Below are 26,857 nucleotides of genomic sequence, written 5' to 3'. Positions count from 1 at the left end.
CCAAAATTTAAAACAATACAAAGTGGCTGGCATTCAAATAATAAACATACCAGACCTGGCACGGTTCATATAATCAGCTAAATGTAGCCTTCCTCAGGGGTCCATAGATGTGATAGAAAATGTCTTAATGTAAAATGAAGTCTGTTTAAAGGAAAACTTTGTTGCTTCAGAATTTTTTTAAAGTCAACATTCACCAGTATAGTTCAACCAGAAGAACCTGACCCCAGAAGCACTGCATGAGAAGCAATCAAACCTTCAGCAAAATCAGTGCATAGAAACTGCTCAATACACTTTTCATCTAGGACATCTGTTCTATATCGTGCTTTGTTTTGAATTCTCCTCTACAGTGGAACCTTGAGGTGTTGTTCTCTTGTTGATTTCATCAAGCAGTACTACATAATCCAGCTTTAAAGTACTCATCATGTCTTTGCCTCGGGTCTCAAAGGGATTTGAAAACAAACAGGTACAGCTGTTAACTACAACTTTGGGTTACTGCAAGTATTAAAAATAAGCTTTTTTGAATGTAATGTTTTTATTTCACCTTAAAATTTACAGCAATCTTAAAATTTGAAGAATTACAAACTGTAAAAGCCGAGCTGAATTGACATGCATCATATCAAGCAGTCATCAGAAACACCAGGGCAACTCTTGCACAGACAGCACCTGTTCATGAGAATTTAATATCAGGTTACACAACAATGAATAAAAAACAGAATGAGATGAATTCCAATTAACAACCTCTATCAATTCTGTTTCCCACAGATTCATTTATTGTTGAACTTAGTTTTTGAAACCCCTTTGTTATGAAAGGTGGACATATACAGTTAAAGAATCAGAATTACAACTCCATACAAATATTAAACATATATTTGGTATGTAAATACAACCAACTTGAGTGCCCAGTTAGGCTAGAATATATTTCATTAAAATTAACTTAATGCCTCCCAACACATGTCTATAAGATGGCAAAGCTATGAAGCCTAAATGTTGAAAAGAAGCACCAGCATCTTATTTATATATTCTTGGACCAAGACCAGATCTCCAAGGTATATAAATATACAAGAGGCAGGTGCCTTTCAAAAAGAAAGATTCAGAACTAGGGGCCATAGTGTGACTGTAGGCAGTAAATTAAAGGAAGGAAAAATTAAATCTTACCTGCTAATTTTTTTCCTTTACTGTATTTGCAACAGATCATTCTAACACTTGAGGGTTATGCCGAGACAAGAGGATAAAAATACAGCTCTCCCTCCAGATTCACGGTTTCCCTTATTCGCAATTTTCTTTTTTCTTCTTTTTTGCAGGCTGCCCAAACTTCCTCGGACCTTACCTGGTAGTCTAGCGGTGACGCAGGGCAGGAGCGATCTTCCTATACTCCTACCCCGTGCAAAGCTGTCATCAAAATGGCTTCCGCGAGTTCCCATTGGTAGTCTCGAAACTACAACAGGAACTCATTACAGCCATTTTGATGAAAGCTTTGCACGGGGTAGGAGCATAGGAAAATCGCTCCTGCCCCATGTCACCGCTAGACCACCAGGGGGCAGCAACCGAAAAGCGTACCTGAAGACCTCCATGTAGCTAGTATATAGCAACGAGTGGTGCACAGCTCAGAGCAAGAAGCAGCAGTACTCCAGACAGGAAAGGGAATCGGATGCTGTAATTGCCAGTGGCCAAACAGCCTACCACAGGGAGAGCAGAGGTATGGTTTGGGGAAGATCCGGGACGCAGGAGGGAGGGGGGGTGGGTCAGAGCTGGCCCAAAAAAATTATTTGCGATTTTTCCCTATTTGTGGGCCGGCTCTGCACCTAACCCCCGCGAATAGGGAGGGAGAAGTGTAAGCTGTGCTCTCTAACAGGCAGTGAACAATGAAACAGATCAGTATTTTCATTAAAAAAACTGACACCCAGACTCAGCCAACTTGGCAAAGTCTCCTTTCTCAAAAACAGGGGTGTCAAACTCAATCACATAAGGGGCCGAAATCTGAAAACAAGGCTAAGCTGCGGGCCAAATTTTTAATTAAGCATAGTTACTTACCATAACAGTTATTATCCAGGGACAGCAGGCAGATATTTTCAACATGTGGGTGACGTCACCAACGGAGCCCCGCAGCGGACAGCCTCGCAAGCAGACTTGCTTGAAGATCTTTTAAGAGCTTACGAGTGCTGCACCGCACATGTGCCTTCCCGCCCGAGTTAGGGTGCGCGTCTCTTGTGAGGTACCTCAGTTCAGATAGCTAGCTAAGAAGCCAACCAGGGGAGGTGTGTGGGTTGTGAGAATATCTGCCTGCTGTCCCTGGATAACATGCCTTCCCGCCCGAGTTAGGGTGCGCGTCTCTTGTGAGGTACCTCAGTTCAGATAGCTAGCTAAGAAGCCAACCAGGGGAGGTGTGTGGGTTGTGAGAATATCTGCCTGCTGTCCCTGGATAACAACTGTTACGGTAAGTAATTGTGCTTTATTCCAGGACAAGCAGGCAGCATATTCTCAACATGTGGGTGACCTCCAAGCTAAGCATAAAGGGATGGAGGGAGTGTTGGCAATTTAGGAAAACAAATTTTGTAAAACTGACTGGCCAAAATGGCCGTCCCTTCTGGAGAAAGTATCCAGACAATAATAAGCAGCCATTTGCTTTGAGACAGGATGCCCCAACTTATTTGGATCGGAAATGAAAAGTTGTGGGGCTTGTCTGTGAGGTTGAGTGCGTTGCAAGTAGAAAGCCAAGGCACGTTTACAGTCTAAAATATGAAGCGCCATTTCTCCAGAGTGAGAATGAGGCTTTGGAAAAAATACTGGAAGAACAATAGATTGATTAATATGGAATTCTGAAACAACTTTAGGTAAGAATTTAGGATGAGTACGGAGGACCACCTTGTCATGGTGGAAAACTGTGAAGGGTGGATCTGCAGCTAAAGCTTGTAACTCACTGACTCTTCAAGCAGATGTGAGGGCAATGAGGAACACCACTTTCCAAGTGAGATACTTTAGATGAGCCTTATCAATTGGTTCAGATGGAGGCTTCATCAATTGAGTCAGGACAACATTGAGATCCCAGACCACTGGAGGCGGTTTGAGCGGTGGGTTAACATTGAGAAGTCCTTTCATGAAGCGGAAAACCAGCGGATGTGCAGACAGGGGTTTCCCATCAAGAGGCTGATGTAAAGCAGCAATCGCACTAAGATGGACTTGGATAGATGTGGACTTGAGGCCAGAGTGCGATAATCCAAAATTGAAGACAAGGAGGTAGATATTGGCTCCTTGTGACGAGTAGTACACCAAGCAGAAAATCTAGTCCATTTCTGGTCATAACACTGCCTAATGGATGGCTTTCTAGAAGCCTTCAAAATGTCCTGTACATACTGAGAAAACTGTAGAGGCAGTTAGGTTGAAAGGTATCAAGAAGTGTAGAGGGGAAAAACTGGTAGAAGCAGAGGCTCCCTGGTGCTGAGTTGAAGTAGAAGGGAGTACCACGGTTGTCTGGGCTACCGAGGAGCTATCAGAATCATGGTGGCATGTTCTGTCTTGAGTTTGACAAGAGTCTTGAGAATCAAGAGGGAAGGCGTAGAGAAACTGATTTTTTTTTTTTTTTAAATTCTTTATTCATTTTTGTATATAACAAGTGCATCAGATAAAATCATATGAACTTATAAATACACACTTGATTATCTTTCATGTAATACATCAAATACAACATTCCAAATCATGCTTATGTTCCACAATATCTTGAATATTATGTAATACACCTAATATCTAAACTATTATTAGAATAAAAAACCCTCCCATCCCCTCCCGTTACAGAAAATACCATCCCAAAATAGTAAAAATAGTGATATATTCATCTACCATATAAGATTAATAATACCCACCCACACCCCCCCCTATCCAATATCTTACTTTGGGAAAATGTTATCACTCATTACAAAAGTCTATTAATGGTCCCCAAATCTTCTGAAAGTTACCAAAAAGCAAAGTTACTTACCGTAACAGGTGTTATCCAGGGACAGCAGGCATATATTCTCACATGTGGGTTACGTCATCTATGAAGCCCCGATGCGGACAGCTTTTCAAGCAAACTTGATTGAAGATTTAAGTTTGCTCTGCTGCACCATGCATGCGTGCCTTCCTGCTCCACTAGAGGGCGCATCCCCTCCTCGTGGTCTCCAGTTCACATAACCAGCAAAGAAGCCAACCTTGGGGAGGCGGGCGGGTTGTGAGAATATATGCCTGCTGTCCCTGGATAACACCTGTTACGGTAAGTAACTGTGCTTTATCCCAGGACAAGCAGGCATGATATTCTCACATGTGGGTGACCTCCAAGCTAACTGAAAAGGGATGGAGGGAAGTTGGCAATTTACGAGAATAGATTATGTAGTACCGATTGGCCAAAACGGCCATCGTTCCTGGACAATGTATCCAGACAATAGTGGGAGGTGAAAGTATGAACCGAATACCACGTGGCAGCCTTGCAGATTTCCTCAATAGGCGTGGACCGGAGGAAAGCTACAGAAGCTGCCATCGCTTGGACCTTATGTCCTGTTACTTGACCATGCAGCGCGAGACCAGCCTGAGCGTAGCAAAAAGAAATACAAGCAGCCAACCAGTTGGACAAGGTGCGCTTGGAAACTGGGCGACCCAACCGATTAGGGTCAAAGGACAAAAACAATTGTGGAACTGTCCGAAGAGACTGAGTGCGTTGGAGGTAAAAGGCCAACGCTCTCTTACAGTCAAGGGTGTGGAGCGCCACCTCTCCGGGATGAGTGTGGGGCTTGGGAAAAAACAAGGGTAAAACAATGGACTGATTGAGATGGAAATCAGACACCACTTTGGGCAAGAACTTAGGATGGGTGCAGAGAACCACCTTGTTGTGATGGAATACAGTGAAAGGCGGGTCCGCCACCAGAGCTTGCAGCTCACTAACCCGCCGAGCGGAAGTGAGCGCAAGCAGGAAAATCACCTTCCAAGTGAGAAACTTAAGATGGCATTTGTCCAGAGGCTCAAACGGAGGTTTCATGAGTTGAGCCAGAACCACATTAAGATCCCAAACCACCGGGGGAGGTTTGAGAGGAGGATGAGCATTCAAAAGACCCTTCATGAAACGAGAGACTAAGGGATGGAGTGAAAGAGCCTTCCCCTCCAGGGGCTGATGAAAGGCAGCAATCGCACTAAGATGTACTCGAATGGAGTTGGTTTTCAGGCCGGAGTGAGATAAATGAAGCAAATACTCCAGAAACAAGGACAGGGACCGACACCGGGTTCTGGCGGTGAGAGGAACACCAGGCCGAGAATCTAGTCCACTTCTGGGAATAGCAGATTCTAGTCGAGACCTTCCGTGAAGCCTCCAATATCTCCCTGACTGATTGAGACACTGGAAGAGAAGTCAGGGGGAAAGAAACCAAGCAGTCAGATGAAGAGACTGAAGATTGGGATGTAACAGCGAACCCTGACTCTGAGATAGCAGAGAGGGAAACAGAGGCAGAAGCAGAGGATCCCTGGCACTGAGTTGAAGTAGAAGGGAAAACCAAGGCTGGCGCGGCCACCGAGGGGCAATCAAGATCAGAGTGGCTCGCACCGATTTGAGGTGGACCAGCGTCCACAGAATCAGAGGAAAAGGCGGAAACGCGTACAGAAACCGTCCCTCCCAATCCAGGAGGAAGGCGTCGGCCTCGAGACGGTCCGGGGAGTACATCCGGGAGCAGAAGTGAGGCAGTTTGTGGTTGTGGGGGGAAGCGAATAGATCTATCTGAGGAGTCCCCCACTTTTCGAACACCTGTCGCAAGGCCTGAGAGTGCAGTGACCACTCGTGCGGCTGGAGGAGGCGGCTGAGTCTGTCCACCAGACAATTCCGTTCTTCTTGTATGTACACCGCTCGAAGGAAGATGTTGTTGGAGACCGCCCACTTCCAGAGGCGCAGAGCTTCCTGACAGAGGGACCAAGACCCTGTCTCACCCTGCTTGTTTACTTAGTACATTGCCACCTGGTTGTCGGTACGGACGAGAACCACCCGGTCGTGGAGCAGATGTTGAAAGGCCACAGCGGCGAGATAGATGGCCCGAAGTTCCAGTACGTTGATGTGACAGCGACGGTCCTCTGCTGACCACATCCCCTGAGTGCGTAGGCCATCCAGATGAGCTCCCCAAGCGTACTCCGACGAGTCCGTGGTGAGTACCTTGCTGTGTGGAGGGGAGAGAAAGAGCAAACCTTTGGAAAGATTTGAAGAGTCGGCCCACCAGCGGAGTGATCGTTGCAAGGAAGGAGTCACTGTCACGGGACGGTTGATCGGGTCCCGGTCCTGACGCCATTGAGAGGCCAGAGTCCATTGAGGAATCCTCAGATGGAGACGGGCGAAGGGTATGACGTGGACGGTAGAGGCCATGTGGCCCAGAAGAGTCATCATCTGCCATGCTGAGACCGAGGTCAGCCTCGAAATCCGTCGACTCAGACTTACTAACGCCTCCAGACGCGGAGGGGGAAGGAAGGAACAGAGGCGAACCGTGTCCAGCACGGCCCCGATGAACTGTAAGGCCTGAGAGGGGTGCAGCTGGGATTTTGGAAAGTTTACCTCGAACCCCAGACCCTAAAGGTAAATAATAGTCTGTCGGGTCGCTGAGATAACCCCCTCCCTGGACGGAGCTTTGATCAGCCAGTCGTCCAAGTAGGGGAATACCCGGAGGTCCTGAGAGCACAAGGCAGCTGCGACCACCACGAGGCACTTCGTGAAGACCCGAGGTGATGACGCCAGGCCAAAGGGAAGGACTCGGTATTGTAGATGAAGGTCTCCCACCTGAAAGCGCAGGAGCCTGCGGTGAGCGGGATGTATTGGGACATGTGTGTAGGCTTCCTTCAGATCGAGGGAGCAGAGCCAATCGCCCTCGTCGATCAGAGGGTAGAGAATCGGGAGGGAAAGCATCCAAAACTTTTCCCGCACCAGAAATTTGTTCAGGCGTCTCAAGTCTAGAATTGGGCGCAGGTCTCCCGTCTTCTTCGGTACCAGGAAGTAACGGGAGTAGAAATCTTTCCCCCGTTGGTCGGGGGGAACCACCTCCACTGCCCGCAGGCGAAGCAGGTCTCAAGCTTCTGAGAGAAGGAGGGGCAACTGAGCCCGATTGGGAGGGCACACACTTGGAGGGCTGTCTGGAGGAATCTCCCGAAAGTTGAGAGAGTATCCTGATGAGATCACGCCAAGGACCCATGCGTCCGACGTGATTTGCTCCCAGCGAGGGTAAAAGGCTCTGAGGCGACCCCCGATGGGAAGGAGGCTTGGGATTGTGGCGGAGGGGGCCAGCCCCCATCCGCGTATCCCGTCAAAAAGATGGGGACGGTTTAGCGGGCGCCGGGGCAGAGGCCGCGAGAAAGCAGGGGTAGATTTTTGTGGGTAGCAGCGCGGAGGGGCCCTGGACGCGGGCGGTTTAGGCTTAGGCCGGACAAGGGAGGCAAATGAGCGCTCGTGTTCAGAGAGGCATTTCGTAGCCGCTTCGATGGTATCATCAAAAAGTTCTTTGCCCACACAGGGGAGGTTAGCCAACTGGTCCTGTAAATTAGGGTCCATGTCGACCAGGCGCAACCAAGCCAGGCGACGCATGGCGATAGCAAAGGCCGCCACCCTGGAGTAAAGTTCGAAGCCATCATAGGCCGCATGGAATAAATGGAGGCGTAGGTTGGAGAAATCCTCCAGAAGCAGGCCAAACGCTCCTTGACGGGAGGCCGGCAAGTCAGTCGCAAAGGCTCCCAACAGTCCAATGAGGTGTTTCAGGTAGGACGTAAAAGTGAAGGTGTAATTTTGCACCCTAGAGGCCATCATAGAGTTCTGGTATAGTCTCCTGCCGAACTTGTCAAGGGTCCGACCCTCCCGACCTGGGGGTACTGCCGCTGAGACCCGGGAGGGGTGAGCCTTTTTTAAGGAAGATTCCACCAATAGCGATTGGTGAGAGAGCTGTGGGTGCTCAAACCCCAGGCAGCGCACTGTACGGTATTTGGACTCCATTTTGGAGGGGACAGCCGTTACCATATAGGGGGTCTCCAGATTCCTGATGAAAACCTGTCGGAGTACCGGGTTGAGTGGTAGGCGAAGGGACTCTCTGGGCGGCGACGGCATATCCAGCTCCGCCAGGTACTCCTTAGAGTACCTTGAGTCGGACTGAAGGTCTAAGTCCAGAGCGTGGCCCATGTCCTGGACAAAGCGAGTGAAGGAGGGGTGGGACGTTCCCGGAGCCCCATGTGGGGACGGTGAACGAGACCTCAGTCGGGCGGAAAAGGACGGGGAGGCTTCCTTAGAGTATCAAGGTTCATGCTCTGACCCGCGCTCCGAGACCGGGGAGACACTGCGAAAGTGTTCCGGGGTCGTGGACCTGCATCGTCTCGAGGAGCCCCTCGGAGACGATGCCGCGGTAAGAGGTACCGACCGAAGTCGAGTCGGCAACCTGGACCCGGACTCCCTCGGCGAAAGCCTGGAACCTCGGTTCGGAGCCCCGGACCGAGGGGGAGTCAGAAGAATCTGAGGGTTGGAGAGTGATAACTCCGCCACCTTCAGCGGTCCCACACGAGGCGTCAGGGAGCGGCCTCGGGAAGTAGGTGAGCTTCGGGCCTTCTTAGAAGTCCGGCGGTTCGATCAGTTTAGAGCGACGCTTCGCCCCGCGGCGGGAGAGCATCTCGAGCGCCTCAGCGAGGAATCCGAGGAGGATGAGATGCAGCGAGGCTGGCGCACCTTGCCCCGAGGGGGCTCGACGCGAGGCTCAGGCTGGTCTGGTACTCGCGAGGTCGGGGCCGGTTGGAGGTGGGCCAGTGCGGCGGATAGCTCCGACGAGATCATCGCTCGGAGCATGTCCTGGGCACGGACAGCATCGAGGGCATGTCCGGAGCCGCGGTGCACTCCACCAAGGGCGACCTCGATTTTGAGTATTCCCGGGTGGTGGAGGCACGTCCCGAGGACTTGGAGGACTTTGCCGGGGCCGAAGGCATGGCACTTCCGCCATGCGCCGCCGGTGTCCCCGAGGCTGGCTTCTTCGCCGGCGCGGAACCTGAGGAAGGAAGAGGGGACTTATACGGAGCCGAGGGCTTCTGCGTACCTGAGGACTTCGGGGTCGAGTCTCGAGGCTGTACCGACGTATTCGGGGCCGAGGTCAAGGCCGGGGCAGAGGTAGAGGGCTGGTCGGTGGTGAAAAGATCCGCCAGCGGGCTTTCCTTCGACAAAGGGCCCGGTTCTGGAAAGTAGCGCACTGGGGGCAAGAATCGGTTGGATGGGCGGCCCCCAGGCAGAGGATGCACCTGCGATGCGGATCTGTGATGGAGAGAAGCCGCTTGCACCGGGTGCACTTTTTGAAACCAGTCAAAGGCCGGGACATAGAAACCGAAACTGGACGCAGCCTCCGGGTCAGTCAAAACGAAGGTAACTTCGCGACGAGCAGGAACAACTAAACAGAAAACGCACACAGCGACTTTAATCGATAAAATAAGTAAAAATCGCGGTGCTAGAAGGCAGTTGGGGCAGAGCCTAAAAATACACAACTTCTAGGCTCCGTGGAAAAAAATGAACTGGAGACCATGAGGAGGGGATGCGCCCTCTAGTGGAACAGGAAGGCACACATGCGTGGAGCAGCAGAGCAAACTTAAATCTTCAATCAAGTTTGCTTGAAAAGCTGTCCGCATCAGGGCTCCGTAGATGACGTCACCCACATGTGAGAATATCATGCCTGCTTGTCCTGGGATAATATCCTTTCTGTGTTGCTATTGTGCGCTCCATTTTGTAAATATGACATACAGAATTCCACCAAAAGTTGTCATTTAATCTATCATAATTTTTCCAATTGTATGCAATCTGCTGAATGGCTACTCCGGTTAATATAAATAAAAGTTTATTATTAGACGAAATTTGACTCTTTGTTCTCATTGTCATGCCAAATAAAATAGTATCATATGTCAAGGCCACCGGATTCTTTAACATCCTATTTATTTGAGGCCAAATTTATTTCCAAAATAATAATATGAATGGACAATAGAATAAAAGATGATCTAATGTCCCAGCCTCACGATGACAGTGCCAACATAAACCGATCTGTCCATTCCAGAAGGAACGCATCTGCCTCAAGGCGATGAGGAGAATATATCCTGGAGCAGAACTGAGGCAGCTTGTGGTGAGGGGGAGACGCAAAGAGGTCTATGTGAGGAGTCCCCCACTGAGCAAACATATGATGTAGAGGCAAGGAATTGAGTGTCCATTCGTGAGGTTGCAAAAGACGACTCAAGTTGTCTGCCAGACTGTTTTGTTGACCCTGAATGTACACTTCTCCCTCCGGATTCACGGGGGATAGGGGCAGAGTCGGACCGCGAATGGTGAAATATCGCAAATATCTTCTGGTCTGGCTCTGACCCACCCCCGCCTCCCGGTGGTCTAGCAGGCTTTCGGGGCAGGAGCGATCTTCCTACGCTCCTGCCCCATGCAGATCACCAATAGGAAATAGCTGCCATGAGTTCCCGTAGTTTCGAGACTACGACGGGAACTCCCCACAGCGGAGGCCTGGAGAAAGCACGAGTTGTTTTTTTGAGGATAACGACGTGATGGAGGCTTGTAAGGCTGAGCAGGTGGAGTCTTAGCCTTTGGCCTGATCAAGGAGGCAAAAGAGCACTCATGTTCAGAGAGATACTTAGTAGGAGTCTCGATAGAATCATCAAAAAGTTCATTTCCTTGGCAAGGCAAATTTGCTAGACGGTCTTGCAAATTGGAGTCCATGTCCACAATGCGGAGCCAAGCGAGGCGACGCACAGCCACAGCAAAAGCAGTGACCCTGGATGATAACTGAAAGGCATCGTATGTGGCGTGTAGCATGAAGAGGTGAATTTGTGACAGTGTGAAGAATCGTTTTGAACTCTGGAAGAGATTGCTCCTCAAGAGCAGGAAAAACTTAGGCATTATTTTGAGACAGTGATTAAAATAAGAGGTGAAGATGGAATTCTGATAAAGCCTGCAGTCAAACTTGTCCATGGTGCGGCCTTCCCTGCCTGGAGGTACCGCAGCGTAGACCTTAGAGGGTTGAGCTTTCTTTAATGAAGATTCCACCACTAAGATTGGTGAGATAACTGTGGTTTTTCAAACCCCTTGCAAGGAACCGTGCGATACCTAGATTCCATCTTAGAAGGTATGGCCGGAATAGAGTCAGGGGTTTCCATATTCCTGAGAAACGTTTGTTTTAACAAAGGAGTCATGGGAAGCCTCAAGGTTTCCTTGGATGGATGAGGTAACTCCATGTCAGCCAGGTACTCAGGAGTGTACTTAGATTCAGAGAGTAGATCCAGCTGAAGAGCCTTACCCGTATCAAAGACAAACCTCGCAAACGAGGAGGACTATGAGGTGGAGGGTTCCTCAGGAGAAGGACAGCGAGACTTGGGAACAGCCGAATAATATGGTGAAGCTTCTTCTGGAATATTGAGAAGGCATTTCAGGATCTAGCGCCATGGTAACTGAAGACGCTCCACTGCCTGTCATAGGAGGAGTCAAAGAGTGGTTGTGCTTCAGAAGCCTTGATGAAGAAGTCCACGGAGTCCGAGGGATGGATTGGCTCGAAGGAGAAGGTTCCCTCGCAGATGGTCTCGATGGAGTGTTCCTCGACCTGGATGGTCTTTGAGGTGAAGCAGCAGGTGTAGAAGGCTTGCGAGACTGAGGCTTGTGTTTAGGTCTTGAAGGAGCCTCGACGGCCCTCGATAAATGAGGCATAGAAGAATCAGTACTATGAGGAGGTGTGTCCTTTCGTTTGAGAGAAGACTCTTGACTCCGCTTGGAAGCAAGGTGCCTCAATGTTGGGGTGTGCTTCGAGTGGTGCCTCGATCGAGGTGCAGGAGACTCTGACCTGGAAGGCTGAGGCGAAGAGTCACTTGAGGATAAGCGACGAGATTTTCAAAGCTTGCCTTGAGGTGCTTCAACAGGAGGATCAGGCTGGCTAGTAGGAAGCAGGGTCGAGGCAGGGACAAGTTGAGCCAGGACCGAGGTAATCTGAGTGGTCAAAATGTCTTTTAACATGTCCTTGAACACAGGCACCGAGACCAAGGGATCAGGTCTAGAAGGTGCAGCAGTGCGCTCCAAAGAGGGCAACCTCGAGGATGAGTATTCCCTATGTTTGGAGGCAAGCTTAGCTAGAGGTCTCGTAGAGGCTGGCAGGACTCCACTCACTGCCTGGAATGCCTGAGACTCGAGGTTTCTTAGGAAGGGTACCTGAAAGAGAAATCAGGAGACTTACCCATAGATAAAACCTTAGAAGGGACCACAGACGAGGCCTTTGAGGCCGAGGTTGTCGAGGCCGAGGTTGAGGCCTTAGTCAAGGACACTACGGGGGTCAAGGTCTTGGAAGTCAAGGCTACCCCCAAGGCAGAGGTCTTATCCACAGACGGTTCCATAGTGCAAAACAGTTGAAGAATTTTAGCGCGGTGTCTGCGAAGGTTGAAGGGTAGTATAGGTTGAAGGGTAGTATAGCGTGGACAAGTGTCGAGATAATGTTCTGGTCCCAGGCAAACAATACACCAACAATGAGGGTCTGTGACTGAAATGACCTGGCTGCACTGGCTTCACTTTTTAAAGCCGGTAAGAGGCCAGTACACAGAAAAAAATAGAACAGGCAAAGGAACGAGGTTAGGCGGCAGGGCCTAAGCCCAGAGGCCGCAAAAGACGGAGAAAAAAGAATTGTTTTTTGTAAATAAAACTAACAAGACGCGCCGGCACAGTGACTTAAAGAAAATAAAGCTGCAGTGCGAGAAGGCAACGAAGAACTGCAGAGCTGAAGCAAACGAGACTTCTCGGCTCTGCAGAAAACATTGAACTGAGATACCTCACAGGAGACGCGCACCCTAACTCAGGCAGGAAGGCACTTGCGCAGGCACGGTGCAGTACTCGTAAGCTCTTAAAAAGATCTTCAAGGGGGCGTGGCTTGGAGCCGCATTAAGATGGTCGGGTGATAGTGCAGCTCCTTCATAGCAGGCTAAGGATCTGAATATATAAGCTACGGATTTTAATTTTTTGGCTTGAAACTGAGTTTCCTGAACATATGATGGCATTGGCAAACCATTTGAAGGAAGAGACGGCGAGTACAAGCACAGGATGTGCGAAGAGATCAAAAACAGAGCCGGTGGCTCTCTCAAAGGTACCGTTGCCAGGAGATGACAGTTGTGATATTGTAGCTGAGCTCAGGCAAATTAAAGAAATTGTTTTGAGCAACTCTAAGAAGATTCAAGAGGCAATAGATGAAGTGGCTAGCCTCACAAGACAGATGGCAGTGATGAATGTGAGAGTGGATCAGGTGGAAAAAAAAAACAAGCAAATGAGACTGCGATCCGGCAGTTGAAGCAGGATAATAAATTAATTGAAAGCCTGTCAAGGGATCTGGAAGATTGTGTAAACTGCAGTAAAAGAAATAATTTGAAGGTTATTGGTCTGCCGGAAGGCATTGAAAAAAATGATCCGGTCTCGTTTCTGGAGAATTTTTTACCAAAGATTCTGCCGCTGAAATTCAAACTTCCTATGGAGTTTGAAAGAGCCCATAGAATCCCAGCTAAAAGATCAGATAAGCAGCGGGGGCCACATCCTTTAATCTTTAAGCTGTTGAGATTTCAACAGGTTGCAGAGATCCTCAGGCTGGCAAAAGAAAATCGGAATTTAAAGTGCCAGGACTCAAAAAATTTTTTTGTGCCTGATTTTGCCAGAGCCATGGCACAGAAAAGGAAAAAGTTGTTGGAGCTGAGACCAAGATTGAAAAGTCTTGGTGCCAGATACGGACTGATATATCCAGCTATAATGAGAGTCACATATGAGAACAGGACGCTAAAGACCCGAATAAGACCCGCTGAAGACCCGAATAAACTAAGTGAATTTGTGGATAATTGTGAACATCAGATGTCTATGTAGTATATTCTTATATATAAATAATTAAAAGTAAAAGGAATGCTTGTAGCTCTGATGTATGAGCATTCTAAACGGACCTGTTTACTGGATACAGGTGGAAACATTATCTGTTAAGGTTTGGAATGTTCTAATGTATCTGAGTGTGATTGGCTTCTATATGAAAAGACAGAATTGTTAATGAAACAGATCTGCTTGAAGCAAAGTCAGTGCTGGTGACTTGGAAGTTTGAAGGTCAATCACATAATTTAGTGATATTATTTGTTGACTTTAAGAAACAAATCTTTTAATGTGGCCAGGTTATGGTTGCATATAAAGATACTGGAGTAAGAAAGTTTATGGAGGATCCAGAGCAGGATGGTCTATGAAGAATTTAAAAGGTGAAATTGTATGAAGGATTCAGAAAGCAATGTTACTTACCGTAACAGTTGTTATCCAGGGACAGCAGGCAGCTATTCTCACTAGTGGGTGATGTCATCCGACAGAGCCCCGATACGGACATCTTGCAAGCATGTCTTGCTTGAAGAAACTCAGAAGTTTCGAGATGCCCGCACCGCGCATGCGCCAGTGCCTTCCCGCCCGATGTACCGGGCGCGTCTCCTCAGTTCAGGTAGCTAGCCTGAGAAGCCAACCCAGGGGAGGTGGGTGGGACGTGAGAATAGCTGCCTGCTGTCCCTGGATAACAACTGTTACGGTAAGTAACATTGCTTTATCCCAGGACAAGCAGGCAGGTATTCTCACTAGTGGGTGACCTCCAAGCTAACCCCAATGGGATGGTGGGAGAGTTGGCAACTTAAGAGAACAAATTTTGTAACACTGTTTGGCCAAACTGTCCATCCCGTCTGGAGAAAGTATCCAGACAATAATGAGAGGTGAATGTATGAACCGAGGACCAAGTGGCAGCCTTACAAATCTCCTCAATCGGTGTCGATCTGAGGAAGGCTACAGAGGCTGCCATTGCTCTGACCTTATGGGCTGTGACCTTACAGGGAAGGGATAATCCAGCCTGGGCATAGCAGGAAGAGATACAAGCCGCCATCCAGTTGGAGATGGTGCGCTTCGATACCGGTCGTCCCAACTTGTTTGGATCAAAGGAGACGAAAAGTTGAGGAGCAGTTCTGTGTGGCTTTGTGCGATCCAAGTAGAAAGCTAGAGCACGTTTACAGTCCAGAGTGTGCAAAGCAGATTCCCCAGGATGAGAATGAGGCTTTGGAAAGAACACCGGAAGCACGATGGATTGGTTGATGTGAAATTCAGAGACCACTTTAGGTAAGAATTTTGGATGAGTACGGAGAACCACCTTGTCATGATGGAATACAGTGAACGGTGGATCCGCCACTAGGGCCTGAAGCTCACTGACTCGACGAGCTGACGTGAGGGCCACTAGAAAAACCACCTTCCAGGTGAGATACTTGAGTGGAGCCGTGTTGAGAGGTTCAAACGGAGGCTTCATAAGATGAGAGAGGACAACATTGAGATCCCAAACCACAGGAGGAGGTTTGAGAGGAGGGTTGACATGAAAAAGCCCTTTCATAAATTTGGAAACCACAGGATGAGCAGACAAAGGTTTCCCTTGTAGAGGCTGATGGAAAGCCGCAATAGCACTCAGGTGGACTCGTATAGAGGTAGACTTGAGGCCAGACTGGGACAGGTGTAGAAGATAATCCAATACAGAAGATAGGGAAGCTCGCTGAGGTTCCGTGGCATTGGAAATACACCAGGAAGAGAATCTAGTCCATTTTTGGGAATAGCATTGTCGAGTAGCAGGCTTCCTGGAAGCCTCCAAGACCTCCCTCACTGCTTGAGAGAACTGGTGAGGAGTTATGTTGAAAGGAACCAAGCTGTCAGGTGGAGGGACTGCAGATTGGGATGAAGTAGTGAACCTTGATGTTGAGTGAGTAGTGAAGGAAACACTGGAAGAAGTACTGGCTCCCTGCTGCTGAGTTGAAGTAGAAGGGAGAACCAAGGTTGTCTGGGCCACCGAGGAGCAATCAGAATCATGGTGGCATGGTCTAATCTCAATTTGACTAGAGTCTTTTGAATGAGAGGAAAAGGAGGAAACGCATATAGGAAACGTTTGCTCCAATCCAGCAGAAAAGCATCTGCCTCTAGGCGATGAGGAGTGTAGATCCTGGAGCAAAATTGAGGCAGCTTGAAGTTGTGGGGGGCTGCAAAGAGGTCGATCTGAGGTGTCCCCCACTGAGCAAAGATCTGATGAAGGGGGTCGGAGTGGAGCGTCCATTCGTGAGGCTGAAGTAGACGACTCAATTTGTCTGCCAAGACGTTGTCCTTCCCCTGAATGTAGACTGCTCTGAGGAAGGTGTTGTGGCGAACCGCCCAATCCCAGACCCGAAGAGCTTCCTGACAAAGAGGGGCCGAGCCCGTGCCCCCTTGTTTGTTGACATAATACATGGCGACCTGATTGTCTGTGCGAATAAGGACCACCATGTCGTGAAGCAGATGTTGAAAAGCTTGGAGAGCATTGAAGATGGCCCTGAGCTCCAGAAGATTGATTTGATGGAGTCGTTCCGCACTGGTCCAGAACCCCTGAGTGCGAAGACCATCCAGATGGGCCCCCCATGCATAGTTCGATGAATCGGTCGTTAGAACTTTCTGATGGGGAGGAGAATGAAACAGCAAACCTCTGGATAGATTCGAAGAGGTCATCCACCAGAGAAGAGACTGCCGTAGAGCAGGAGTGACCACAATGTGACGAGATAACGGGTCGGACACCTGAGTCCACTGAGATGCCAGAGTCCATTGAGGGATCCTGAGATGTAGTCTGGCAAAAGGCGTCACATGAACTGTAGATGCCATGTGGCCTAAAAGGACCATCATGTGTCTCGCTGAGATGGATTGGCGAGAAGACACTGACTGGCAGAGTAGAAGGAGAGCATGTAAGCGTGGAGGAGGAAGGAATGCTCGAAGTTGAATGGTATCCAGGACAGCCCCTATGAAGGGGAGAGACTGGGTGGGCTGAAGATGGGACTTTGGAAAGTTGATCTCGAAGCCCAAGCTCTGCAGAAAACAAATGGTAGTCAAGGTCGCCGAAATGACCTTGGGAGCGGACGGGGCCTTGATGAGCCAGTCGTCGAGGTATGGGAACACCTGGAGACCCATGTTCCGGAGTGCAGCGGCCACCACTACCAGACACTTCGTGAAGACTCTGGGCGACGAAGATAGGCCGAAGGGAAGCACTCGATACTGCAGATGTCCCACCCGGAATCTGAGGAACTTGCGTGAGGCCGGATGAATCGGGATGTGAGTGTAGGCCTCCTTGAGGTCCAGAGAGCATAACCAATCGTTCTGCTCGATGAGGGGATAAAGAGAGGCAAGGGTCAGCATGCGGAACCGTTCCCTGACCAAAAACTTGTTGAGGACCCGAAGGTCCAAAATGGGACGCAGATCGCCCGTCTTCTTCGGGACCAGAAAGTACCGGGAGTAAAACCCCTGGTTTTGTTGATCCACCGGTACCGGCTCGACGGCCCGAAGCCGGAGCAAAGCCTGAGCTTCCTGGAGAAGAAGAGCGGTCTGTGTGGAGTTGGAAGGATACTCTCTTGGAGGATGGTCCGGGGGGACCCGTTGGAAATGAAGAGAGTATCCCTCTCTTACGATGGAGAGGACCCAGAGGTCCGTGGTGATCGCCTCCCATCGATGACAAAAATGATGGAGACGACCCCCTATGGGAAAATATGGGGTAGGCAGAACGAGATCGGTTATGCTCCCTGGAGGAGAGTCAAAAAGGCTGAGTAGCCTTGGGAGCAGCCGGCATTTGAGGCTTTTGCTGAGTCTTCTGGGGCGGCTGTCGCTTTGCAGGCTGTCTCGCAGGAGGGGCCTGCCTTGGTTGATAACGCCTTTGGTAGATTATAGGCGGTCTAGAAGGACGAGACTGTTGTGGTTTAGGCTTAGGCCTCATGATAGACTGGAAAGATTTTTCGTGGTCTGACAGTTTTTTAGTAACAGTCTCGACAGACTCATCGAACAGATCCGCTCCCGCACAAGGCACATTCGCAAGTCTGTCTTGGAGATTCGGATCCATATCAATGGTGCGAAGCCAAGCCAGTCGACGCATGGCGACCGAGCAGGCCGCAGCACGAGCCGAGAGCTCGAAAGCATCATAGGAGGAATGCATCAATTGAAGGCGCAACTGGGACAGGGTCGCCACCACCTCCTCAAACTCAAACCGAGCCTCAGCATCGATGAAAGGTGTGAACTTGCGGAGTACCGGCAAGAAAAAATCCAAATAGGACGAGAAGAAAAAATTGTAATTGAGCACTCGAGTCGCCATCATTGAATTTTGATAGATACGTCTACCAAACTTATCCATCGTTCTCCCCTCCCTGCCAGGAGGCACGGAAGCGTAGACTTGGGAGGGGTGCGAACGTTTAAGGGAAGACTCGACTAGGAGGGACTGATGAGAGAGTTGAGCTCCCTCAAACCCCTTGTGGTGCACGATGCGGTATCGAGCATCCAACTTGCTAGGTACCGCAGGTATGGAATACGGTGTCTCCAAACACCGCATGAGAGTCTGGTCAAGTAACTTATGCAGGGGAAGCCGAAGTGTCTCCGCCGGAGGATGAGGTAAATGCATGGTGTCCAGATACTCCTTAGAGTACTTCGACCCAGTATCTAAGGTCACATCCAAGTCATCCGCCATCTGTCTGAGAAAGGATGAAAAGGAAAGTTGGTCCGCCAAGGCCGGCCGGCGAGACGGACTAGAAGACGTGGAAGCCTCCGGTTCCAGGGAGAGCTGAGAGCGGCATGGAGAGTATGAGGGAGATGGTTCTTCATACTCCGGTCCCTCTGGCTGGGATAAATCTGAGGATGAGTATCCCATACACTGCATTTTCTTCTGTGGAGACACCTCCGAATGACGCGAGGAGTGTCTAGAAGAATGTCGAGATCGATGCCCCTCCCGATGCCGGGATGGGGAACGTGATCTTCGATGCATCGATCGATCCCTTGAAGCCTCGAAGGAATGGATTGGACTCGATGCAGTGGAGCGCATGGGAGGCAACGATGCCGACTCACGCAGTGCCACCCAAGTCTGGTATGGAGTGCGAAAGAACTCCTCCTGCGATGCAGTATGCCCAGGACTCCGATTATCAGGGGCCGATGTAGTACCCTGGTGACGTGGAGGTGTAATGGGCTCTAAAGGCGGCATGTCAGAAAGGGAAGCCCGCCTAGTGGGTTCCGCCGCCCTCCGCCGCTCCCCCTCGTCGAGCAGGGAAATCGAACGACGAGGAGGAGGAGGAGGGGGCGGACCGCTCTCCGGGACCGGGACCGTAGTATCGCCCTGAATATTAGCGATAAGCCTCGGTCCCATCGTCCGCATGAGCTCAACAAATTGAGCTTCGAGCAGGGATTTAAGCGATGCCGATATGGAGGGATCCGCACCGAAAGGGGGTCCTCCTGCACGGTCATCGCGTTCCTTCGTGGTCGAGTGCTTCTGCTTGGTAGCTTTGGGCACTTTTATGACCACGGGAGGAACAGTGGAAGGCGGTACCTGAACCGAGGAGACGGGAGCAGGAACCGATGCTGAACTCGATGCAGAAGCCGGTGTGAACGATGCTGGCTTCACGATGCTCGATGCATGAGTCGCAGATGCAGGCTTCGAACAGACCGGTGAAACATCTGTCGAAGTCGAAGCAGATGGCTCCTTAGAAGACTCCATCTTAAACATGGACTCCCAAAGTAAGCAGCGCCGTTTAAAAGAGCGCGCTGTGAGCGTGGAACAAGGCCGGCACGATTTCGGAACGTGTTCTGGACCAAGACACTGAAGACAGCGCCGGTGTGGGTCCGTCAACGAAATCGCACGCTGGCACTTGCTGCACTTTTTAAAACCGGTGATAGGCCGGGACATAGGCCGGAAAAGTGACGTTGCTAGGTCGAAGGAGCTAGGTCGCAGCCACGAGGCCGGCCCGGCCGAACCGCCGGACGAAATAATTGTAACTTTTTTTTTTTTTTTTTTAATAGAAATAAAAGTTCAAAGAAAGTAAGTAAAACAATAAAACGCGGGGAAAGAAGGCAAAATACTGAAATTTCAGTCAGCGCAGAATTGAAGAGAACTTCTCAGCTCCGCGGAAAGAAAAGAACTGAGGAGACGCGCCCGGTACATCGGGCGGGAAGGCACTGGCGCATGCGCGGTGCGGGCATCTCGAAACTTCTGAGTTTCTTCAAGCAAGACATGCTTGCAAGATGTCCGTATCGGGGCTCTGTCGGATGACATCACCCACTAGTGAGAATACCTGCCTGCTTGTCCTGGGATAATATGGAAGCACATGAGGAAACAAGAGGAAGAAAGTTTAAATAGAAAACAGAACGTGATAGCATATGAACAATTCAGAATATGATAATTTATTAAGGAACAAAATAAGATAATTTATGAAGACTTTGGAGCATGGCAGCTTATGAAAGATCCAGTGCATGACTGCTTATTAATGAATTGGAGAATGAATATATTAAAATGAGTGATTCTTCTATGAACTTTATTAGAGGAATTTAGATGCATGAGGTGCTGCACTTGTTACTTTTTAAGAAGAAAGGGTATGAAGGATGGATGTGCTTGAACACTGCATAAAAGGATCCTGGGAAGTGATATTACGGAAAAGGATGACATTGATAATTCTAATATGTATAAGACATGTTATGTTGCTGAAGGATGTCTGGAAAGATGAATTAATGATGATTTGAATGAATTGTAATGTGGATGAAGTTTGTGTGGTGTTGAAAGTTTATGTTTAATATTAATTTATTATTTTAGCAGGAAACATAAAATATGTGCAAAGTATGAATATAAGTTAAATTAATCTGAAGTCAATTATTAAAGCAAGGAGATTTCAGTTTAGGGGAGTATGGATATTGGTTTTTGAATTGATATAGAATTTTTTTTTTAATGTCAGGAGATTGATATTTAAAGAGGGGGTAATTTTTAACTAATTTATTTTGGAATAATTTGGGTATTTGTAATAGTTTGAATAAAGTCCTATAATATTGTATATAAGGAAAATTGGATTAATAATAAGAAAATTTGGGACTTGAGGGGTAAAATGAATTAATATTCTTAATGAAATAATTGTAATTTGATAACACAGTTAGTTTTAATTTAGATGGAGAGAATATAGTTAGCTTATAATTCTAGAATTTCTGATGTAAAAGTTATTGGCCTGTGGGAGTTGAATGTCACTGGGTACCGCATGCGTGTTTCCAAGTTTCCACTTTTATTTAGGTGGGGTTGAGTGGGGAGGTGGGGGAGAAGGTATGGGAGGGGGGTTTATATTTTTCCACATCCTGATTTTGGGGAAGGTATAAATTTTAATTGTTTACATTATAATGTATTTATTGAAGGATTTATGGAAGATTATTTTATACAGTTTTACAATGACTCTGAAAATATTTTCGTTAAATGTAAATGGTCTAAACCATCCGATAAAGAGGAAAAACACGCTCTTATTTTTAAAAAAAATCAGAATGCGGATATATGTTTTATACAAGAGTCTCACTTGTCTGCTGAGGAATCTAAGAAGCTAGAGGGAAATTGGGTGAAGCATTGTTTCTTTGCCCCAGCGATAAAGAAAAAAAGCTGAAGTTGCTATATTAGTTAATAAGAAATGTAATGCAGTGTTCAATTTAATTGCTTTTGATCCCTTAGGAAGATGGGTGCATGTTGACATGAATATGGGTAATATTGCTTTGGCACTCTTCAATATATATGCCCCAAATTCAAACCAAATAGAGTTTTTTAAATCTCTACAACAATTGATTCTACCACTGGCTGCTTCTAATTTAGTAATGGCGGAAGATTTTAAAGCTGTTATGGATCCTTTAATGGATAAAAAACCTAGTAAAATTATAAAGTCACTAGGTTTAGATAATTTTGTAAAATCTTCTAATTTAAAAGATATGGTGTATTCTTCATTTTAATGATCGAGAATTTTCTTTTTGTTCCCATGTTCATAAGTCATTTTCAAGAATTATGTTTATTTCAGATCATTTAGTACATCAAATAACACAAGCCTCTATTGATCCTATCATTTTGTCTGATTATGGAGGGGTGTGGATCAGTGTTCCCGCTAAGGTGCGCTGGCCTGCGCTCGCGCACAAAATATTACATCGCAGCGCAAAGTTTCTCTTCACAGCGCACACACGCGTCGCAAAGGTAAGGGGAGGTAAGGTAAGGGGACGCATTGGGGGGATTGCACTTCCCCACAATTGCCATGCTTCGGTTCCTCTTCTTCCTTCCTTCCTCCCCCCCCCCCCCCGCGGGACCCTGCGGCACCATCAACTCTTACTCCCTCTAATGTCGGCCCTGCAGCTCCAGACTTCCTCGCACCTTCTCCCCTCCCCCTTTGGATCGCTATTATTTTAAATGTTATAGCCGCGGAGCTGTATCCATCAGTGGAGATGTCTAACCTCGGCCTGCCCCGGAACTCTTACTGCAACAGTGACTTCCTGTTCCTGCCTAGACGGGCGGCTGCTGCAGTAAGAGTTCCGGGGCAGGCCGAGGTTAGACATCTCCACTGATGGATACAGCTCCGCGGCTATAACATTTAAAATAATAGCGATCCAAAGGGGGAGGGGAGAAGGTGCGAGGAAGTCTGGAGCTGCAGGGCCGACATTAGAGGGAGTAAGAGTTGATGGTGCCGCAGGGTCCCGCGGGGGGGGGGGGAGGAAGGAAGGAAGAAGAGGAACCGAAGCATGGCAATTGTGGGGAAGTGCAGAGCTGCAGGGAAGAGTGTTGCGGTACCCAGCTGGAGGGAGAAGGAAGAGGAGGGGGGGAATTAAAGGAGATGCCAGGGCTTGGAGCATAGGAGGAAGGTATGCCAGTCTAAGGGAAAAGGAAGGGGGAGATGTGAGAGCATGGAGGGGGAGCGAAAGATGGAAGAAAAGGAAAGGAGAGAGATGCCAGAGAATCAGGGAAGGGGAGATACCAGACTATGAGGAGAGGTGTGGGAGAGGGAAGGCGAGGAGAGAGATGCCAGACCAATGGGGTGAAAGGAGAGATGGAAGGGGGAGGCATACAGTTTCTGGAAGGGGCATAGAAGGAGAGAAGATGCCATATAGGGGAAGAGAGACGGCAGACAGTGAATGGAAGGAAGAGAGTTACAAGAAGATGAGGAAAGGAGAAACCACAGAAGACAAAGGTAGAAAAAAATTTCTATTTATTTATTGCTTTAGGAGACATGTGTCACTGTTTCTGTGAAGCATTGTATGCAGAGTCCAGCTTCTTGCTGGTTCAATTTAACCTTTGTCTATGTATTTTTATTTTATCCCCCCTTTTACAAAACTGTGAAGCGTTTTTAGCACCAGCCTTGGTGGTAGCAGCTCTGATGCTCAGAATTTTATGAGCATCAGAGCTGTTACCTCCGTAGCTAAAATCCACACTACAGTTTTGTAAAAGAGGGAGGGGTTAGTCTGTGATTACATATTCCTTACTAGGCGAAGGTGTTTTCTGTGTTCTGTGTGTTCGAAAGACATGGTTTTCTGTTAGGATTGACGGTGTAGGATTGATCTGTGCTGGTCTGGCTTGTTTAGTTTTACAATGGGTGTATTGATGTACTGCTCACTGCAATATGTAAGATGCTGCCTTTTCCTAGGTACTCATGTGTGACGTGTGGTTTGTTACTAAAAATCATGTTTTTCTTACAGATGGGGGGGGTGCCAAAAAATGATGGGCCCCGGATGTTACATATGCTAGGTACGCCACTGTATGTAAAGATACCAGAAAGCTGGCGTAGCAAAAACTTCTAAGTTTTGAGTATTTAACCCTCCCACAATCTCACGGGCACTCGTTTCAAGTTTATTGAGATTTTGATTTAAACGCAATATCAAATATTTTCAATGCGTATAACAAAAATAAATTTGGGGAAATAAATAAAACCATTTGAACCAGTGTTCCCGCTAAGCTGCGCTGGCGTGCGCTGGCGCACAAAATATTACATCGCAGCGCACACGTTTCTCGTCACAGCGCACGATCGGAAGAGGCGTACGGCAGATGGCAGGGCGGCGAGAGGAGAATCGGGCGAGTTGGCTCATAACTTGCTGGCGCCCGATATTTTTGGCTCACGGTGAAAAAAGTTTGCTCACAACACCCGCCCGCTTAGAGGGAACACTGCCTGTGGATTGAATTTTATGTTGTTGGTCAAGATAATAGTAGACCAATATGGAGATTTGATAATGCTCTGCTTGCAGATCAAAAATTTTGTGAAGAATTTCAACTTAAGTTGGATGAATATTTTCAAATTAATAATAGAGGAAATTTCTATGGAAACTTTATGGGAGGCTTTTAAGGTAACTATGAGAGGGCAAATTATTTCGTACTCAGCTCATGTTAAAAAACAAATAAAAAAGCAATTTTCTAGTTTAGAACAGGAAATAAAACTGTTAGAAGCAAAGTTGGTTGAAAAGTGGGAGCATTCCACTTTGCAAGCTCTTTTAAAAGTTAAATGCAAGTACAATGAGATTTCTTCTAAGTTGATAAGAAATGATATTTTTTCGCAGCAAGCTCTGTATTATGGAAGCTCTAATAAGGCGGGAAGATTAATAGCTAATTATCTTAAAGTAAAGAAAAGGAAAACAAAAATTAGTATAAAGATGGATCGGTTTGGTATTTGGTTCAGGATTTATACAAATGATTCAAGCGTTGTATAGCTCCCCTGATGCTAGATTATGTATTGATAATAATTTTTCAGAATCTTTTAAATTGCAACGGGGAGGTTAGACAAGGATGTCCTTTGTCTCCTTTACTTTTTGATATAGTACTTGAACCCTTGTTATTAGCTATTCAACAGGTGGAGAAGATAGCAATGTTACTTACCGTAACAATTGTTATCCAGGGACAGCAGGCACTATTCTCACTAGTGGGTGATGTCATCCGACAGAGCCCCGATGCGGACGTCTCACAAGCATACTTGCTTGAAGAAACTTCAGAAGTTTCGAGATGCCCGCACCGCGCATGCGCGAGTGCCTTCCCGCCCGATGGTCCGGGCTGGTCTCCTTAGTTCAGGTAGTTAGCAGAGAAGCCAACCCAGGGGAGGTGGGTGAGACGTGAGAATAGCTGCCTGCTGTCCCTGGATAACAACTATTAACGGTAAGTAACATTGCTTTATCCCAGGACAAGTAGGCAGCATATTCTTGACTGATGGGTGATCTCCAAGCTAACAAAAAGAGGGATGGAGGGAAGGTTGGCCATTAGGAAAACAAATTTTGCAAAACAGATTGGCCGAAGTGTCCATCCCGTCTGGAGAATGCATCCAGACAATAATGAGATGTAAAAGTATGAACTGAGGACCAAGTAGCAGCCTTGCAGATTTCCTCAATAGGAGTGGAACGGAGGAAAGCTACAGATGCTGCCATCGCTCGGACTCTATGGGCCGTGACAGAACCTTCCAGTGTCAGTCCGGTCTGAGCATAACAGAATGAAATGCACGCTGCCAGCCAATTAGACAACGTACGTTTAGAAACAGGACGTCCCAATTTATTCGGATCAAAGAACAGAAAGAGTTGGGGAACTGATCTGTGGGGTTTCGTACGCTCTAGATAGTAAGCTAGAGCCCTTTTACAATCCAAAGTATGCAGAGCTTGTTCCCCAGAATGAGAATGAGGTTTTGGAAAGAAAACAGGTAAAACAATGGATTGGTTGAGATGGAATTCAGAGACAACCTTAGGGAGAAACTTTGGATGTGTACGCAGAACCACCTTGTCATGGTGAAAAACCGTAAAAGGTGGATCTGCAACCAGTGCATGAAGCTCACTGACCCTCCTGGCAGAGGTAAGAGCAATAAGGAAAAGTACTTTCCAAGTGAGAAACTTGAAAGGAGAGGTAGCCAAGGGTTCAAATGGAGGCTTCATTAAGGCAGAAAGAACCACATTGAGATCCCAGATAACAGGAGGGGCTTTAAGAGGTGGTTTCACATTGAAAAGCCCTCACATGAACCTGGACACCAGGGGATGAGCTGAGAGAAGTTTTCCATGGACCGGCTCATGAAAAGCAGCAATAGCACTGAGGTGGACTCTGATGGAAGAAGACTTAAGGCCAGAGTCAGACAAGGAAAGTAAATAATCCAACAACGTCTCCACTTGTAGGGAAGTGGGATCAAAATGATGAAGAAGACACCAGCAAGAAAATCTCGTCCACTTCTGATGATAACATTGCAGAGTGGCTGGTTTCCTGGAGGCATCTAGAATGGAACGAACAGGCTGAGATAAGAGTATCATGAGATGTCAGCCCGAGAGATACCAAGCTGTCAGGTGCAGAGACTGTAGGTTGGGATGTAGAAGGGTCTCCTGATGCTGTGTAAGCAGAGAAGGAAACAGTGGAAGAAGAAAAGGTTCCCTGGAACTGAGTTGAAGTAGAAGGGAGAACCAATGTTGCCTGGGCCACCTTGACCCCGATCCCCATGAGGCTCGCTCTCGGGACCTCGAGGGGGTCGGGGACCGGTCATGCCTGTAAGAACCCTTGGGGGAACCCCCCGGGGTACGAGGTACCGAGACCCGTCCCTTCCGCCCCGGCGAGGAGGCACGGGAACTCTCTCTGACCGGGGAGCGAAAAAGACTAGGGTTATCAAGGCGGAGATCCGAGGCCTGTAAGGACTCGCCCCCGAGCGGCGACGAGCGACCGCGCCTCCGAGGTGAGGCCCGAGATCGCTTGGCCTTCCTCGGACGGCGCCTCGCCCGAGGTTTGCCCGAAGGCGAGGAGCCTCGCGAGGACCTCGAGGACGAGGTGGACGAGATCCTCCGCACCCGGCGCATCCTGTCACGGGGCCGCACGCTACGCTCAGGCTGGACCGCCGATGCCGGGTCCGAGGGCACAGCCGGGGTCGAGGTAGTACGAGCCTCGGGGCCCGAAGCCCCAGTACCCGAGACCGAGGTCGCCATCTGCGGGGCAGCCGAGACCGATGCAGTCGAGGCCGAAGCCTGCTGCAGGTGCTCAATGGCCCCGGACAGCTCTGAGGCAATCAAAGCCCGGAGCAAGTCCTGGAAAGCCGGGAT

At 48.3% G+C, this 26,857-nt stretch overlaps 1 protein-coding gene across 2 annotated transcripts in view; it reads right to left on the bottom strand.

Annotated features, from left to right (window-relative positions):
- Positions 1-522: 522 nt before the first annotated feature.
- LOC117364858 (cold-inducible RNA-binding protein-like) overlaps positions 523-26,857 on the bottom strand; it is a 76,575-nt gene continuing 50,240 nt past the window's right edge. For both annotated transcript variants that reach the window (XM_033954564.1, XM_033954565.1), the window contains exon 8: positions 523-663. The gene's annotated coding sequence lies outside the window, so the exon portion shown is untranslated. The remainder of the gene's footprint in view (positions 664-26,857) is intronic.

Source organism: Geotrypetes seraphini, chromosome 8 (genome assembly GCF_902459505.1).
Source record: "Geotrypetes seraphini chromosome 8, aGeoSer1.1, whole genome shotgun sequence".
Taxonomy (NCBI): Eukaryota; Metazoa; Chordata; class Amphibia; order Gymnophiona; family Dermophiidae; genus Geotrypetes; species Geotrypetes seraphini.
The sequence above is the reverse complement of the archived record's forward strand: the minus strand, read 5'-3'. Positions and strand labels throughout refer to the sequence as shown.